Raw genomic sequence first — 16653 nt, 5'->3', positions numbered from 1 at the left:
CAGCTATTTCAACATGACTTAATGTGCATGTACTTTAATTATTTTTTTAATATTCTTGTCCTTATTGCAATTCTAAATATGTATAAAATTCCATTCATAATTTTTACGATTCTACGAACATTACTTTTATTAGCAAAACTAATTTAAGTTTGTTTGTTATTCATCTATATCCAATTCAATGTATTGTTATAAACAAATACAATTCAAAAGTAGAAAAATGTCGAGTGAATAGAGTATTTTGATAGCTATTTCGAGATTGTTATTCGTCAAAAAATGCAAATCAAAATAAGATATTTGTTGTTAAAATAATATAAAATAGAGCGATTTTCTTAAAATTACAACAAATAATTTAAAAGAATGCAAGACCAAAGAAACTATATTATTAAATCATTATAACCTATTAAATGCTTAGTGATATTTTATTTTCCATTTAAATAGATTTTGCGGCAATTATAACATTCACACGTTATATCCCTTTCTAAAAAAGAGATGTTACCAGCGAATGTCGTTAATATCGAACAATTGAGTCTCTTTTCCGCGATGCCGATTGGTTTTCTCGAAGCGCAGTGTGCTTCACTTCTCTTTTAGATTCATAGTGAATGAAGATTTGTGATTTAGTAATATACATTTGTATGCATCAACTATTGAAGTAAAATCTCTAATTTTAGTAATTAGAATTTAAGTAACAACGATTTTTGTTTCGAAATATTTTCTCGATTGAACAGAATTAATCGTTAATTTAATCAATACCAATAAGTCCGCGGAATAATACGCAAAACGTAGCAACAGTCACGGAACAAAGTAATGTACAATAAAATATTAAGTACGAAATTTTCCATTGCGTAGGCAGGCCAACGAATTCTCAACGTTTTTTTGTTGTTTTTCACTCGGCGCGGTATCGTACGACGATTAAGCGGGCCAACGAATTCTCAACGTTTTTTTGTTGTTTTTCACTCGGCGCGGTGACGTACGATGTTTTTGCGTGCCATCGTGTACCTGAAGGTCGCTGCGTTCTCATTCGCTCGCCGAACGTCGAGCCGGCAGGCAGCAGCGAGAGTCGGTCCGTGCGTCGTATTACTTTTGCGTTATCGGTTTCCGAGACTCGATCGCGCTAAATGCAGGGATAAAACGCTATTGATTTGCACACCTTTATTAGTAACAGGTAACGCTCCTCGACTAATTATTCAATTTTTACAACTTGTAATGAGAAACGAATTGCATGTTGAGGCGACGGCTCTTTATCAACGTATACGTAGACATTTCACGAGACTAACTCATCTAAAACTTTGTATTTTGTCGGTACTTTGTCGCGGTTACATCGCGTTTACGCACCGCGCTTTTAATTATCTACCAATTTCGTGTAATCTGTACCATTTTCGGGAAAAGAGAGAAATTTGTACGACTTCGGCGTTCGCGCTGTAATTCGCTCTGTCTTTCTTCGCAACTCAAACGGGCAGAAAGTAAAGAAAGTCGCTTATCGCACATTGTTACATTATGTAAATGTAATCGAAAATTATCTCGATTAACTGTTGCAATTAATAACAACTATTTTTCGCTGGAAACTTTGCTCACATAATTTATTTCGAGGATTAGATTGAATGGCAAAGATTGTAAAATATCGTTTCGTTGCGGACTAATAACTAATTCTTTACCGCAGATTATGCTTTCGATGCTCGCGTTGCGTTTTATATCGCCAATTCAAAAGTGTTTTTATCCATTATCCTATTCTTCCGAATTAAAAATGCAAGTTGTTAGATTGAGTAATTTGTATCGTAGAAAGTTACGCGATATTTGTCAATAATATTTGGTGTGTTCCGCGGTATTTCACATCGCGTACGGGAGTGTCCGAAATTTCGCGCGATCGGTGATTATCGCGAGTGAGTGTTGTGTGAGTGCCACAAGGAAATCTGAGAGGAGGAGGAGGCCAAGAAGGCATCGGGCAACGACGGAGAAATGGTGAGGTAAGTGTCTTACATTCTTATGTTATTTGGTACTTGTGCAAAATAAAGCATCTGTTCTGTGGTTTTATTTTATTTATTCAAACGATTCGAACGAGGATCCAAATACGTGTTAGAGACAAAACCATACATATAAAATTTTGTGAGTTTATATTTAAAAGAAAGACTTTTTCAGTATTCTATATAATTATTTTAATAAATACCTATTTGAAAAATGTAAAATATAAAGTTTATTTAATATACAATAATTTTGATTTTACATGATTAATCTATAATAATCATATGCATATTTGTATTGTTACAGTTTAACATATACAGTTAACGATGTACAACTCTGCAGTTGCAATTCGTATCAGTGAGTGATAAATTACTTTTAACTTTAAATTGATGTTACGCCTACAACTACTTTTTTGCATGTGTACAAATTCTTAAAAATATACATACTGAACTAGAAACTGCGCGCGCGAAGCGCGCATTTTGTCATTTCTAGTACTTTAAAAACGTCATATTTTTGTTGTGTATCATAAAAATGTCTTTGATATATTATTATCATTCTCAGTTCGTTTTTTAAAAACAAATAGTTTTTCGAACTACTTCAGAGTAAACTTAATTCTAATCTAAAATTTTCGTAGACAATCTCTTATCAGTGTTAAGAAAGAGATTTTCGTATTGCTACATTTCTCTTTACAATTTAATTTTATTTCTCCAATTCTTCAACCATAAAAGTGCATTTGTCTACCGACTGAGAAATAGATGCACAAAATGTCATTCTGGGCCATTCCGTGAAGATTTCATTTTCTAGTTCGTCGGACCGATACCTTCGGTCGTTCTTATCGCGTTGCTTTATTTTGCTCTAGTCCTTCAAATCGCATTCTTAGGATGGAGAGACGGATAGGGAAAAGACGTACGTATGTGAATAATAGAAAGTTTGTTTCTCTTTATACCTTACAGTTTGAATTACTTCGAGTACTGAACAAACATTAGTTGGAAATATAACGTAATCCCAAGTACAATTATTTTCTTTACATTTGTTTATATTAGTGAGATGTATATGCTTTCCAACAAGCTACTCTCATTTACATTTCTGCTAATTATTTCACAAACGCGTATATCATCACAAATAAAATTTATGAGTCGCAGAAGCCGCGCCCTTTGTCACGCATTATAACCATAATTTCTTTATGTACGAAACATGCAGAAATATACGCTTATGTCTTAGTCCACCCTCTCTCTTTCTCTTTCTCTCTCACGCAATCTCTCTCTTATTCTACAACATTTAAATAATAGTTATTTTAACAATTTACAAAATTCGTTATTTTTTTCAACGGTTTTGTTAACGACCTTCTAATAGACTTGCAGTGGAGAGTTAAAAATAAATACAGTTCAGTCAATTGCTATTAATAAAAACATTTATATTATTATACATATATATTATATATAAAATTCAAAATAAGAAATTCCAATCGCATAGATCTGCATGCGGCATTTGCGTGATTTGCGTAATCCACTAGGAAACCATATTTTATATGTAGTTTACATGTTACGAGGCATGTTATTGTATTTTGACGAATATATGTCGTAGCATATTACAAGCAACGTACAAACTAGTTCCTGTATATAGATTTTTAACCCTTCACATATATGCAAAACAAGAACTGCATGACGTAACAATGTGTTTAACGCGTTCGAATTCACGATAGCGTATTATTTTATACGTGACGAAATATTTACTCACCGGATGTTGTGAGCGTTTCTCGTTTAATGGAATTCTGCCAGAAGCTTACATTCTGCACGGTACGTACCTGCAATGAAAAGGATTGCACAAATGGAACCAACGAATATACAATACAACAATACGACGCGCATTATTTTGAAGCGTCAATTTAAAAGCTCCCGTGATAGAAAGGAGCACAATACGATTGCGAATTGTGTATCGAAAGTCACCAATATTTTAGAACAAACTTTCAAACGAAGTAGAATTATTCGGAAATAATTATTACGTGCAATATTTTCAAACAATTACATATCTGGGAAACGCCTGATAGAACAATTTATATTTACTTTTGTGTAACTTTACTTGTATTAAAAACATTTATCTTATATCGTTTATAATCGTTAGATATCGTCACAAATGTGAAATAAAAAGAAAACGATTTAGCCGCTTATAATTTAAGCAAGCGCTACACTCGTTGAACGCTCGCATGAGCATATTTGCATAAGTGTTGTCATTGATTCTGATGTAAATACCGAAGTGCAGAGATTTCGTGACGTCTCGGAACAATGTGCATCCAATTTCAATTAGATGGTTACTACTCGCCGAGATTTGCTTCGGACAAATGGCTGATTGTTATTAGCGTCTCTCGGTGTTTCGCGATGAGATATGAACATTCGCTGCACTCTCTCTCTAACCCTGCACAATTACAGTTTCGCGCGCGAGGCGCAATGCAATATAAATTGCGTATCAGCGTATAATCGGGAATACAATTTTGTATGTTTAGAGACAGAGAAATCATATGGGATGTTTTACGAAGCGCGTAATACAGATACATTTTCTGCCGAGTTTAAACTTTTCCTTAAAACTTCACAAATTTAAATCCATAATTATATAACATAGAAAATGTATATGAAAAAAGTTTTTATTTTATAAAATACAGTGAATTTAAATTCAGCCAGAAGTATCGTTATTCTATGCATTTTTAATGCAATTATCGCTTTATTCTATGCATTTTTGTTACTCTATACGTTCTCCAAATTGTTCAGAGTATACGGGACTTTCTGTTTGTGTTGTTTATCATTAAAATTTCTTCTGTGACGCAAAAACTAGATATACTATTGAAAAATGTAATCTAGCGATGCGGTAATACTATGAGTTTCATGTTGAAGGCGAGAAACTCAAATAAATATTCTATCTTGGATTCGTTCCTTTGCGAATGGTTGTCAAAGTGATGTTAATGGATGTGCGAGTTGTAATGAACATCCAGCTAACAGCATCATTAAGAATAATCTTGCTTTCCTAATGCCTTCCGAAAGACAGAACAGCTTGACTTAATTATAAACGCATATGAGACTAACGATATTTTAATTCAAAGGTAGATCTTAAATATTTCATCCGAACGAAAGAAGTTGTGTCTATACATATAAACCGAGATCGAAAAACGTACATGTACGTATACATGTAGAACACTTTATGCGATGCCACTCGGGATATCAATATCTTACGGATTGTTTGTAAAGCAGATATTCTTGCTCGATGTCAAATACAACGAAAAGGAACGAAAACGTTTCCGTTTCTTTGAGAATTTTTACAGATACATGTTTTTTACTCTTCCTTCGAAAACAGATTTCTTCATATGCATATCTTTCCCAGCTGCGCAAGTTAAGCTTTATTTATCATAAATGTTTTTATCCTCTCTCTTTCTCTTTCTCTCGGTAGAATAAAATTCATAATTAGAGAACATTCCAATTTGTTATCAACAATAAAGATATATTGAAACTGCACACAGAAAAATATATACTACCTGCAAGTAAATATTATTTGTTCCAAGTATTTGATAAGTTTATATATCCGCAAATCTATCATAATGTCGTCGCAAGTGTTATATTTCCTCAAAACATATTCTGGTTCTTAGTAAGTCTAGTATTTCAAACAAGAATATATAGAATTATTTGAAGCAAAACAATTTTGTTTCTTCTGATTTTATTAAAAGAATACGGAATTCTTCAATAAGTTTTATAATTTTCTTCAAAGAAGAATAAATTCTTTCTTTGAGTATAAGATAGCAAGCTTTTCTAAGACCAGTAACAAGTATATCTTAAAACTATTATTAAGAAAATATTCTTTGTTGAAGCAAGCTATTACTTAAACGGAATAAAATAACCTGAGTAATTACTTTTCTTGACTGTACAATAATATTTTTCTGTGTGTGTATATTAGGATTGTAACAAAAGTTACAATAGCGCAATAATTGATATATTCCATCTTGGAAAGGCACAAATGCTTTTGCATTATTCATATAGAATTACATTTTATTTCTGCGATCGTAGGTAGCATCGTGATTAAACCTTCATCTTCCGTTTTGCATATTATCACGTTTACATTTAATGCCACTTGATAGCGCAATATTTCTTGTTATGCTTTTATGCGAATGTTGTGATTCAAATTATTCATATATCAACATATGCAGCGGTAAATGTTACATTGAAGTACAATACATATTGAAATGTACGTTTGTGATCTATTTTCGCGTTAGTGTGTCGAAGAAAAGAATCTGCGAAAACTCAAAAGAACGTTCAATTGATTTCGTCTTTGAAGTTTCGTGAATAAGAAAATTTGATTCCGAGCATACCATTTCTCCAACAGAACATTAGTGTATTATTTTCCTTACGAATTTAAATAGACGTTCTTCAAAGGCAGATATATACAATTTTTCGTGTGCTCCCGAGAATAAAAATATTTACGAAACATTTCATTTATGTTCGTTCACGCTCTAATTGCCATAAGCATATGAATGCTGCAAAATCGGGGAAACCTATGTGATAAATCTCCCAGAACGGTCGCACTAAACGCAGTCTCCGCTCCGTGCAAGCAAGTTGTACTGCCGCATGTGAAATTATTGCCAGACATTACTCCTTGTAAACAATACCGTGCCAACATGAGTAAAAGTTACTGCGTGTTATGCGTGCATTCTACAAAATTGAGCTACAATACAAAAATATATCGGTTTGGTACAGCGGTATTTTGATTAATATATTTTAAGACTGAATTATCAACGTTTAATAGCATATTATTTTTGTAAATTACAATTTCGAAGAAATTATCTCTTTGAATTAGTAATTTAAGTTCTTTTTATTTCCAAATTATTTAACAGTCGTAACAAAATATTTGGTATTTTTTTAAAATGCGTATAATATTAATTTATATTTATAATATACATATAATAGAGCCACACGGTTACAGTGAGAATAAAAGTGTTAAAGATGCCAATACTTTTTGAGAGATCTACTCTGAAAGTTATTTTAACAGATGGATTGAAATAGGCATTATTGACAAAAGGACTATGACCTGATTGTGGTAGCTTGTAAAGATCTCATAGGAAAACAGCGTTAGTGAGACAGTTACATGCTCACTCGGGCCACGATAAAACAATAGTATCAGATCTCGACAACTAGATTCTATAAACATTATATATGGTCTTCATTTGGACTCTATCTAAACTTCTAGTCGAAATAGAACGAAATATGCAAATTTAAAACTGCACGAAACTCTCTAATTATTCTGTATAATTATAGAGGAGAAATCTTATTATATTAGAAATGATAAAGATTACAGTTATTCAAATTTTCTTTTTATACCTCACTGTATACAAATTGTATAAAATTATAACCATTGGGTGAACATTACCACTGCCACAGTTGATATCAATGTATATCAGACTTGCTTTTTAATTAGTTAATTAATTGCTTATGCGATATTTAATCGTCAAATACATTTTAAAAAGTATACATAAAAATATTGAATATTAGCAAGAAAATTACGAGAATATTAACAAATATCGATATTAAGACACATGAATGTTCAATCGAGCAGAGGATCGTAGAGTGTGGTGAACCCACTTTGATGGACATAACGCACGAAATAGATCCTAAGGGCTCTTGTTAAAGCTGCCCGCTTTAGACAGGTCAAAGCATGGGTATAGACGGTGCTTGATAACGTAGATTCAAAGGTGGTTCATGACAATCAAACTGCACAATTGGAAGAGTGGCCTCCGGTCGAGGTTACGACGAAGGAGGATATCCGCTGCCATAAAGGGTTATACCGAAACGAGACGTTACGGAAGCTACGGAACACCTGTAGCACCCGTAACCTTTCGCCCCTCGGCAACATTCATGCCTTGCTCTCATTCTGGGTCAGCAGTACTATCACGTATCGATGGAAAAACGTGGGCGCTGAAACGGCATTCCGAATCCGAAGGAGTCAGCTTTACGAAGCGGGGGTCAGCTTTACGGAGCGAGTCTCGGAATTTCAGTAGTAGTACGTGTTTCAAGTAGGACAGTAGTCGAACGAGCTCGTTGGTTCCGGCTGTGGATGTTAAAAGGGGGATGCTCACTCGTGCGAATAAATTGGAACAGTAATATTGGATAACGTATCACATTCGATCTGATTGTTTCGTAATTTGGTGACAAAAAACCAAGCAGAAACATATAGAGTTCTTTTTTTAATCGAGCAACCATGTGTCAGAAGGTAGTCGACAACACGATTTTAATTGACTTCGTAGCGCATCTGAAGAACGAAATCGTTCTTTGAAATTTATTTACTGTTAAAAAAGAAACGACTTATTATACAATTTATAGATATAATATACTATATTATATTTGTATTATTATAATTGCCCATAGTAATATATTATACAAATAAGTTTTATAATAATTGAAAACTTTGGTACAAGAGACACGAAATTTACTTATAAAAATTTAAGATAATTCAATAATTTCAAAACTAGTTCTACAGCTCAAAATTACTCGGCACTTCTCAGAGAAAATCATTTCGCGGATTTCAATCTCTGCGAAAAAGTTACAGAAATCCGCAGGATGATTGGTCTTAGTAACTTTATGTAATTTCGCGCTTTAAAAGACAGCTCGCGGAAATGCAAGATAAGTCGATTTTGCCGCTGTAGGTTACGAGGAGAAAAGTCTTTTCACGGATATCAAGAAAGATTGCAATGAGTTTCGTTCGACCAGATGATAATGAAAAGAAATTTATCCAAAGAGACGTCTGTATAATTTTTGCCAGCGCGGAGAAAACATTTGTTACATCGCGAGCATAAAAAAATTATTATCTTGTAGCAGCAAGAATTTACAGAGAAAATTGACATTTATTCTTCGGAGATCACTAACGGCAGGATGATATTGGTACATATTCTCTAGCGATTTCAGATCCATCATAGAGTAGTTCATTCTGGGGATAGTAACGTGTTCCCATCAGAGTATTCTCGTAGGCGGATAGCATATCAAAAAGACCACGTAATATGACAGATAAGACGAGCTATTGACGTGCTACGATCAAAATTCTGAAGTCGAAATTTCTCCTAATATCTCGATCAAAACTGATGCAAAAGTTTACTTATAATAATAATAATTTAACTTTCGTTCCTTTTTGAAGTCGTATACAATACGCGCGCACATCTCTTCCAAAATATAGGACTCATAAACTTCAAATAAAAATATAAAAGGTATAAGAATATAAAAATAGGAATTGTGTAGGAAAAAAAGTTTAATTAGCTTATATATATTATCTGAAATATATGTTGTATTATTTTATTTAAAAAATGATATTATTTTTATTTTCTTATAATCTCTCCTGAATTCTGCTTTATATTATTTCATTCAACGTATTCCATTGCGTGCGTGGTCTCACGTATTCGGAAGCTTAATCGCATCGGAACAAAGGTTCCCTATCTTACAGATAATTTCTGAACAACATGTTTCGTGCAAGTCTACGTGATTGTAGTGGTAGGTCTTCCGGGTCTTTCTCCGCCAGCCGGGAAAATCACGCGGGCGACGTGAAGTAATGCGATTTTGGCGAACGGGAGATCCGATGCAGTAGAAGTAGCTTTTCGCGATTCCGGATTCTCATGGGAGTCCAGGAATTTATAAGAGACTGCGAGTCGGATAAATCGTATTGGAACAAGAAAGTAGAAATGTATTGCTTAGTTTTCAACAAATACATTGTTCAATGGGCAGAAGAAATCGGTTTGATTCTAGACGTATGTTACACGGTTATAATATAATAGAAACTACAAATTTCAGAAAATGTCTGATTTCTACCATTTAATAAACCAATGTCAGGAAACTACTTCAATTTTGATATTTTCTTATAAGATTATATTTCAAACATATATTTCAAACCTTCTAAAATGTTTCATTAATTTATATACCCTTATTAAAGAATATCAATTTAGAATCGAAGAAAATACAATTTTAATACTAACAATAGAACAAGTTCTATATAATGCAAAGTAAGTAAAATTATCAGGTGTGAAATTTATAAAAACATACTGAATATTTATAAAATATTAATTGCACGTAAAAGTTACTTATTGTAGTTATTGATTTTATTTATCGTATCGAATCAATTTGTCAATTATAATCATCAATTCTTTTGTATAATATTATTTGGTTATTTACTAATTCAAGTATTTTAGTAAAAAATATAAGAGAAGAGTGTTCGAATAATATTTATCCGAGTAATTTTGCCATACTCAAATACCACTGAAAGTGACAAATAAAAAAAAAGTATTGACAGTTTTACTTTGAAGATTCTAATTGGAGATAATCAAATATATTTCTTTTACACGTGGACTGAAAGCGTAGCCTGAAAACAGAAATTTAATCATCCCTCTCGAAATTACGTTTTTATTTGAAAGCAGTTATAACTAATGCTTCTGCGCGTTCTCGAAGGCGAGAGACATGATCGTTACAGCAACAGCGCCTGTAGGCGATTAACGTTATGACATAGAAGTTGATGCACTTAAAGCAGCCACTTTAGCGCTAGTAAAAAGAAATGAAAGCAATGCGAAACCAAAATGAAATGTTCCTGTTTTTACAATACTGTCGATGCCAAAATTCAAGCTCAATAAAATTTTCCACAAAAATGACATTAAATTTCGTATGATAATCTTATATATTTTTTATTGACAAAATATTTGCGTTCTTATACCTTTATATTTTTATTCAGTGCGACGAAATCGAAAACTTTCTGTTGGAAGAAAATAGTTACGCGACTGAATGGAATTTTAATAAAAATTTTACAACCATTTTAATAAAAATAAGTTAAATTTTTATGAAATAAATTGTTTTAAGTAAAATAAAAAATTTCAAAGAAGAGAACGTTTGCAAATATTGATAGAAAAATTCCAAGAAACAATATGGTCGTGAATGAGGGTTATTTAAATATGTATTATATTTCTACTTTAAGTACTTATTAGGCTTTCGCTTCTAATTATGGCTTTATTTTCAACGAGGAATACGTCACTTCATAGCTATCTCTTAATATGAAAGGAACTTTTGCAAAAGTTTTAATTGAATCTAATACAAGAAGTAAAGTTGAGTCTCGGTTAACTGGCTTTTCATCCGTTTCTAAGATGAAGTTACAGAAATTGGCAAGTCCAATCTGCATACGTAGTAAACCGCAGCGAGTAAAACTTGTATCATGCATTTATTGCACTTAACTTATGGTAGTGACAAATTACTTAACGCAATTTTCCGAATACGAAATTCATGTGTTAATTTCACCCAAAAAATCTCCAACTGTCGTATCCATTTTCCGATTAGTAAATAAATACCTTTCGTATAATTTATCAAAAAGATATAACTTTTAAACCAAGATTTTAAAGAGATCCAGTCACGAGCTGGAGTACTTGCAGTAACTTGATAACCGTGAAGTAATTCGAAGAAAAGTAAAAAGTGTAATACACTTTGTTAGTTCGAAGCTTGAACATCAGTTATACCGGATGGAAATCCTGGTAGATTTTCGTATCCCTCGCTGTATACCAATGCGCTTCTAAATCCTTGGATCGCAGCACGGTTGGAAGCATAAACGGGATGTAGTTTGATGGCGGACAAAGCGCCGGGACGTGGCACGAAACTATAATAGGTCGTACCCTGAATGACGGATACGATCGGTGATTCTATTCTCTTCCACTACGCTTAGCGCGTAATTCCGCTAATAACGTTAAACGTCATACGTACCGGCATGGATTTTGCACCAAGGTTTTAATAAGTACACTATGCAGCGAAGTGCACATTTATATAACATTACGGTCTTTATATAACCGTAATATCCTGAGATAATTGCTTTGGTTAATTGATCCCCTCTGCCGCGAGCTACGTCGGGTCCGATGGCGATGCCGGAGAAAAGGGAGACGATGCAATTTTTTAACATATGGATCTTTTTTTACAATACGCTCGAGCGTATCGTAAGTTCGATCATATATCATGCAAGCTACCGCTCCAGGGCGAATTTGAGATTCGACGTCATGACTTTCCCCTTAAATCACGCGCCGACTCGAGATTACTTCGCGAAATCGAACGTCGAATGGCTTGGAGAGCGTGGTACTCCCGAGACTTATACGCCGCATATGCTTTTCCTTTATCGGCATTTTCATTCCCTTTCGTGCCAACAATTCCGAATGCACAAAAGGCCCGAATCACCTTTCACTTGATTTATTAAGGCGCATGTTTCGTTTCAATACACCAAAGACGCTTTATAAATCTTCTATCGAGACTTCACAATACGTCACGTTAGCATATTCTCATTTGTGAGGATTTTCATATCTTACATTCCTGCATACTTATAAATTGTGCACGATTGCAAAAAAAACGAATCGACTAAACTAAAGCTTTTTAACCATCCATCAAGCATATTCAATATTGGTTTTAAGCAGTATAGTTATTTTACAATTCCTACATATCTTTTTCGCTGATTTTAATTACCGTTACAGCCATTATTAAGGTCGTTTTAAATTTTAAATGTTTAGTTTGTTCGTGTATAGATAAAATTTTTTTCTGCACAGAGAACATAATAAAAAAAATGGAAAGAAAGTTTTCAAGATCCACTATAACTTCATCAGTGTAATATTAACTTATAAGGATGTCTGAAGTTGTTACTGTAAATAATAGCGACATTGCTGGACGCTGTAGCAACGCAGTTAACATAAATTCTATGAAACAACAAAACAAATTGTGGTACAGTTCTTTACTATTGTTTTGTATCTCTATACATCTCTGCCTTTTCGAGCTTCCTTAATTTTATTTCAACTTTGGAGCAAAGTTGATAATAAGCGAGATAATTAACGCGAGATAATTAACTAAGTGAAATAACCTCCTCGTTAAATTTGAATGTTTATAACTTACTTTTTTTTGTTGCTTCTTTCGGGGAAAAAGTTATGAATGAAATTTTCTTCTTTCAGTTTCTCTTGCTTTTTCTTGATTAACATTAATTTTATAATTACCTCATAAGTTGTAAATATACGTTTCAAGTTTGTTGGACGCATCAGAGAAAGAATCTTATTTTGAAGAAAATTATTATTTTGCAATTCAAAGATTGCATTGTCACCTGTCGTACGCGTATTAACTATCATCGTATTTAGTTTTATTGCCCTGCCCACAATACGATCACTTAATAGCTAAAGCATTCGGCTAAAGTAATAAACGGCAGAAAAATATGAAATCGTTCATCTTCATTTCTTTCTACGGCGGTGAGAAACAGTTGGCATATTGGGTCATGATAATAGATTAATGTTCAATATTACGTCAGCGAATAATGCTATTACTACCTTCGTGGCGATCAAAACTACTTAGTCTCACAAAAACACGTATAATCTGCTCTTATCGTCTGAATTCTTAACGTTTAGTAGCAACACATTAACGAGCATTTAATTATTACGTAAATTGCGTTGACGTTTCGCGATGGGGATGTGCGTGGGCGTACAATACAGAAATTCTCCTGGTAATAAAGCATCATAAATTTTTTCTTAAGCCGCTCCTCAGTGAGCCAATAAGTAAAGGAATTATTCCACGTGATAATATAAAGTGGTTCAACCTGTATATACAGGAACAGTAGCAACGACTTTCCCGTACTTCATCATACAACTTCGCGTTATATGATGAAATATAAGGCGGAGAGGATCGTCTATTTTCTTACACGTTATATCACTTTAGCACAGGCTCGCACTATGCTTGTCCGTTCGCCAAGCCCGTGTCGGGCGATCCTTAAAAAAACACAGAAGTATTTGAGCTTGTAACGAGGCGAAAATAAAGCCAGGCGAGCGATGATGATTTTAAAAAATTAGCATTTCGGCGCGATAAGAATATCTCTCTCGATAAGGTAAATGAGCAAATTGTAAAATTGAAAGCAACTGCCGGTGCAAAAGCTTCATCGGAGCAATTAGACTTCCGCCGTTGTTCTTACGCGTTTTTCTGCTTAATTTTTTTATTTATTTATTGCGACTCACTTTCTCTTTTCACTTGGGATTACACTGGAAGTCGCGTTATTATCTCATCATATATTTCGTTCCCGCATAAAAATCAATTTCCAGATGTGCGTATCTTGGATACTTTCTTCGTGTATTATAGCGAGGTAAATATCGAGGGTATACGTTTTACGAGGGCAGAAGCATATGAAACTGCGCGGAACTAACTTCCATCGCTTCTAATATCGAACGGCGACGTTATTAGTATCGTTTTATCGTTATCTTCAAGAAATTACTCCCTTCTTTCTCAGTAGAAAACTTACCGCGATTAAATGATGTAGACATCAGAAAATGAAGATGCGGGTGCCCCATAACTTCCATATTCGATATTTCAACAGCTTATACTGAATATTAATTAAAATTAAAAATCGTGTAAAAATAAATGAGGAGATAATAGTTTCCGAACTGCTGATGTTCGATCAATTAAAATCGATCAACGATAATGTTTAAAATTCGCGAGCTTAGGTATATACTTTGCACTACTCTGAAAATTGTAACATATATGGTATATGTACATAGTGTATGTGCTTTTCATTTCGTGGTAAATTGATTTGATAGAAATAAAGTAGGATGAAAAATAATTAACATTACATGTAATGAATATTTCGAAGAACTGAATTTTTTAATACATATTATCTTAAAATTAATTATTTACGTAAGTTAAAAATACCGAGGGGGAAATAGCTGACCAAAACCTTGTACACTAATGCCCACTGATGTCCAGTGGGCATTACTTTATCTTATTGTCTTATTTTATCTTATTTATCTTGTTTTATCTTTTTTTATTTTATTTTATCTTTATAATGCCCCAGCAAGACCTAATGCCCAAAAAATCCCCTAGTAATGTCCAGTAATGCCGCAAATCTGTACACCACAATGCCCTCAGCGGTTTCTCCCTCGAAAAATACTTAATAATGAAATACTTCGTAATGTATCATACTTAGAAAAGCATACGTACACATATTTATACATATACAGGGTGTACTAAAACCACCGGAGGTCCTCTTAATGACAGATTCCTTAGAACATTTCCAGACGAAAATCCTAATACAAAGGTGTCGAGGCTATAATAGTTTTTAAATTAGAAGCGATTATTTTCCACAAATGATACAGCTGAAATTTCGCGCGCTCAGGCACGGCGAAATGACAAGTGATATAAGTGTTCCTATGAATATCGCTCTTTTTATGATGTTATGTTTATTGTATAAATTTACAATATCACTTGTCATTTCGCCGTGCCTGAGCGCGCGAAATTTCAGTCCTATCATTTGTGGAAAAAAATCGCTTCTAATTTAAAAACTATTATAACCTCGACACTTTTGTATTAGGATTTTCGTCTGGAAATGTTCTAAGGAATCTGTCATTAAGAGGACCTCCGGTGGTTTTAGTACACCCTGTATATACGTGCATATTGAAGTTTACCGTTCTATATTTTCAAATAACAGCAAAAAGCAAAGTTGGAGCCGCGGATCCTTATTTTGTATGAAAAGTGTTGTCTGCAGGAAACCCTACGATTTAATATTTTATAAGTAGAGAGAAATGAAATTTGTATTTTCACCTTCTTATTCAACTCGCCTTCCACGCTTTTTCATACAGATTCGCTAAAAATATCAAGCTTGCTTTCAGTGATGTATTATTAAGTATCAGTATTATCAGTATTACGAGTTAGTATTCGAATAAAGAACGTCTTTCTCCGAATGAGGGGTGTATCTTATAGAAACTCACGAGAGCGAGAGAGGGAGATAGAGGGGGGGCGAGAAACTTTAGCGTATTTCCAGAGTAGATGAAACGCAAGGGGTGGGTTTTCTCGGGAGACATTCAATCATTCTGCGCTCTCTGGAGCGTTTCTTCTCTTCAAACTGGCGAATCGTTAATTCGCCCCCTGCATCGACACTAACCCAGATGGGCGGGAAACCGGGGAATAAAGTAGCACGTTAACGCTTGAGAGAATCGATTTCGACGTAAAAGTTAGCAGAATTACAAATACTTTAGCCATTTGGAGAAAGTATCGCCTTTCCAAAGTGATTTAACTTATCACGGCGCTTTTTTTTAATGACGTTAAAAATGATAAATGCCACTTTGAGATTTTGCAAAGTTTCTCTTGAAGAAGTTCTTTTGGAGTAAAATTTCGAAACCGCTATAACTCACAGCTCTCTTTTTCTTACATGCCAATTATTTTAAAATGGTTACGTTTCTCAAATGCAGAAAGTATAGTACGAATTATTAAAAAAATACTTTGTATTTGCATGGGTTTTCTAAGTAGCGCGTTGTTGTTTGAGAGAGCTACGTCAAGTAATGCTTTGTGAAAACTTTGTAATCTTTAGTTTATTATATCTTTGTTTTAGAATAGCAAACAATCTCATAAAGTAGTTTAAAAAGGATTAAGGTATTCTCGTTGGACAGTTTCTCGGGTCAAACTGAATTAAAGACGTACTTTTAACTGAATTAAAGACTTTTTTCGTTGGACAGACAGGAGAATATATTATTTATCCATACTGTATCGGAGATATGTCCGAAAGTCTCGTATACAAAATAAGCGAGAGATCTTTATATCTTCACGGATCGCGTTTATAATCGAGGGAGAGGCTTGTGGAAGGAGTAAAAAACGAGCTTCAATCTCATTTTGCCGCACTCTATTCAGAATTAGGCTTTGCGCATACTTTACG

At 33.8% G+C, this 16653-nt stretch overlaps 1 protein-coding gene across 2 annotated transcripts in view; it reads right to left on the bottom strand.

The window, feature by feature from the left end:
• LOC105568977 (leucine-rich repeat-containing G-protein coupled receptor 6) overlaps positions 1-16653 on the bottom strand; it is a 100709-nt gene that overhangs the window by 40933 nt on the left and 43123 nt on the right. The window contains exon 2 of one of the 2 annotated variants that reach the window (XM_012025078.1): positions 3694-3760. The exons of the other annotated variant lie outside the window; for it this stretch is intronic. The gene's annotated coding sequence lies outside the window, so the exon portion shown is untranslated. The remainder of the gene's footprint in view (positions 1-3693; positions 3761-16653) is intronic. 2 annotated transcript variants of the gene reach the window in all.

Source organism: Vollenhovia emeryi, unplaced genomic scaffold (assembly GCF_000949405.1).
Source record: "Vollenhovia emeryi isolate VEMERY1.0 unplaced genomic scaffold, V.emery_V1.0 DF939126.1, whole genome shotgun sequence".
Classification (NCBI taxonomy): domain Eukaryota; kingdom Metazoa; phylum Arthropoda; class Insecta; order Hymenoptera; family Formicidae; genus Vollenhovia; species Vollenhovia emeryi.
This window is presented reverse-complemented; position numbering and strand designations above follow the sequence as displayed.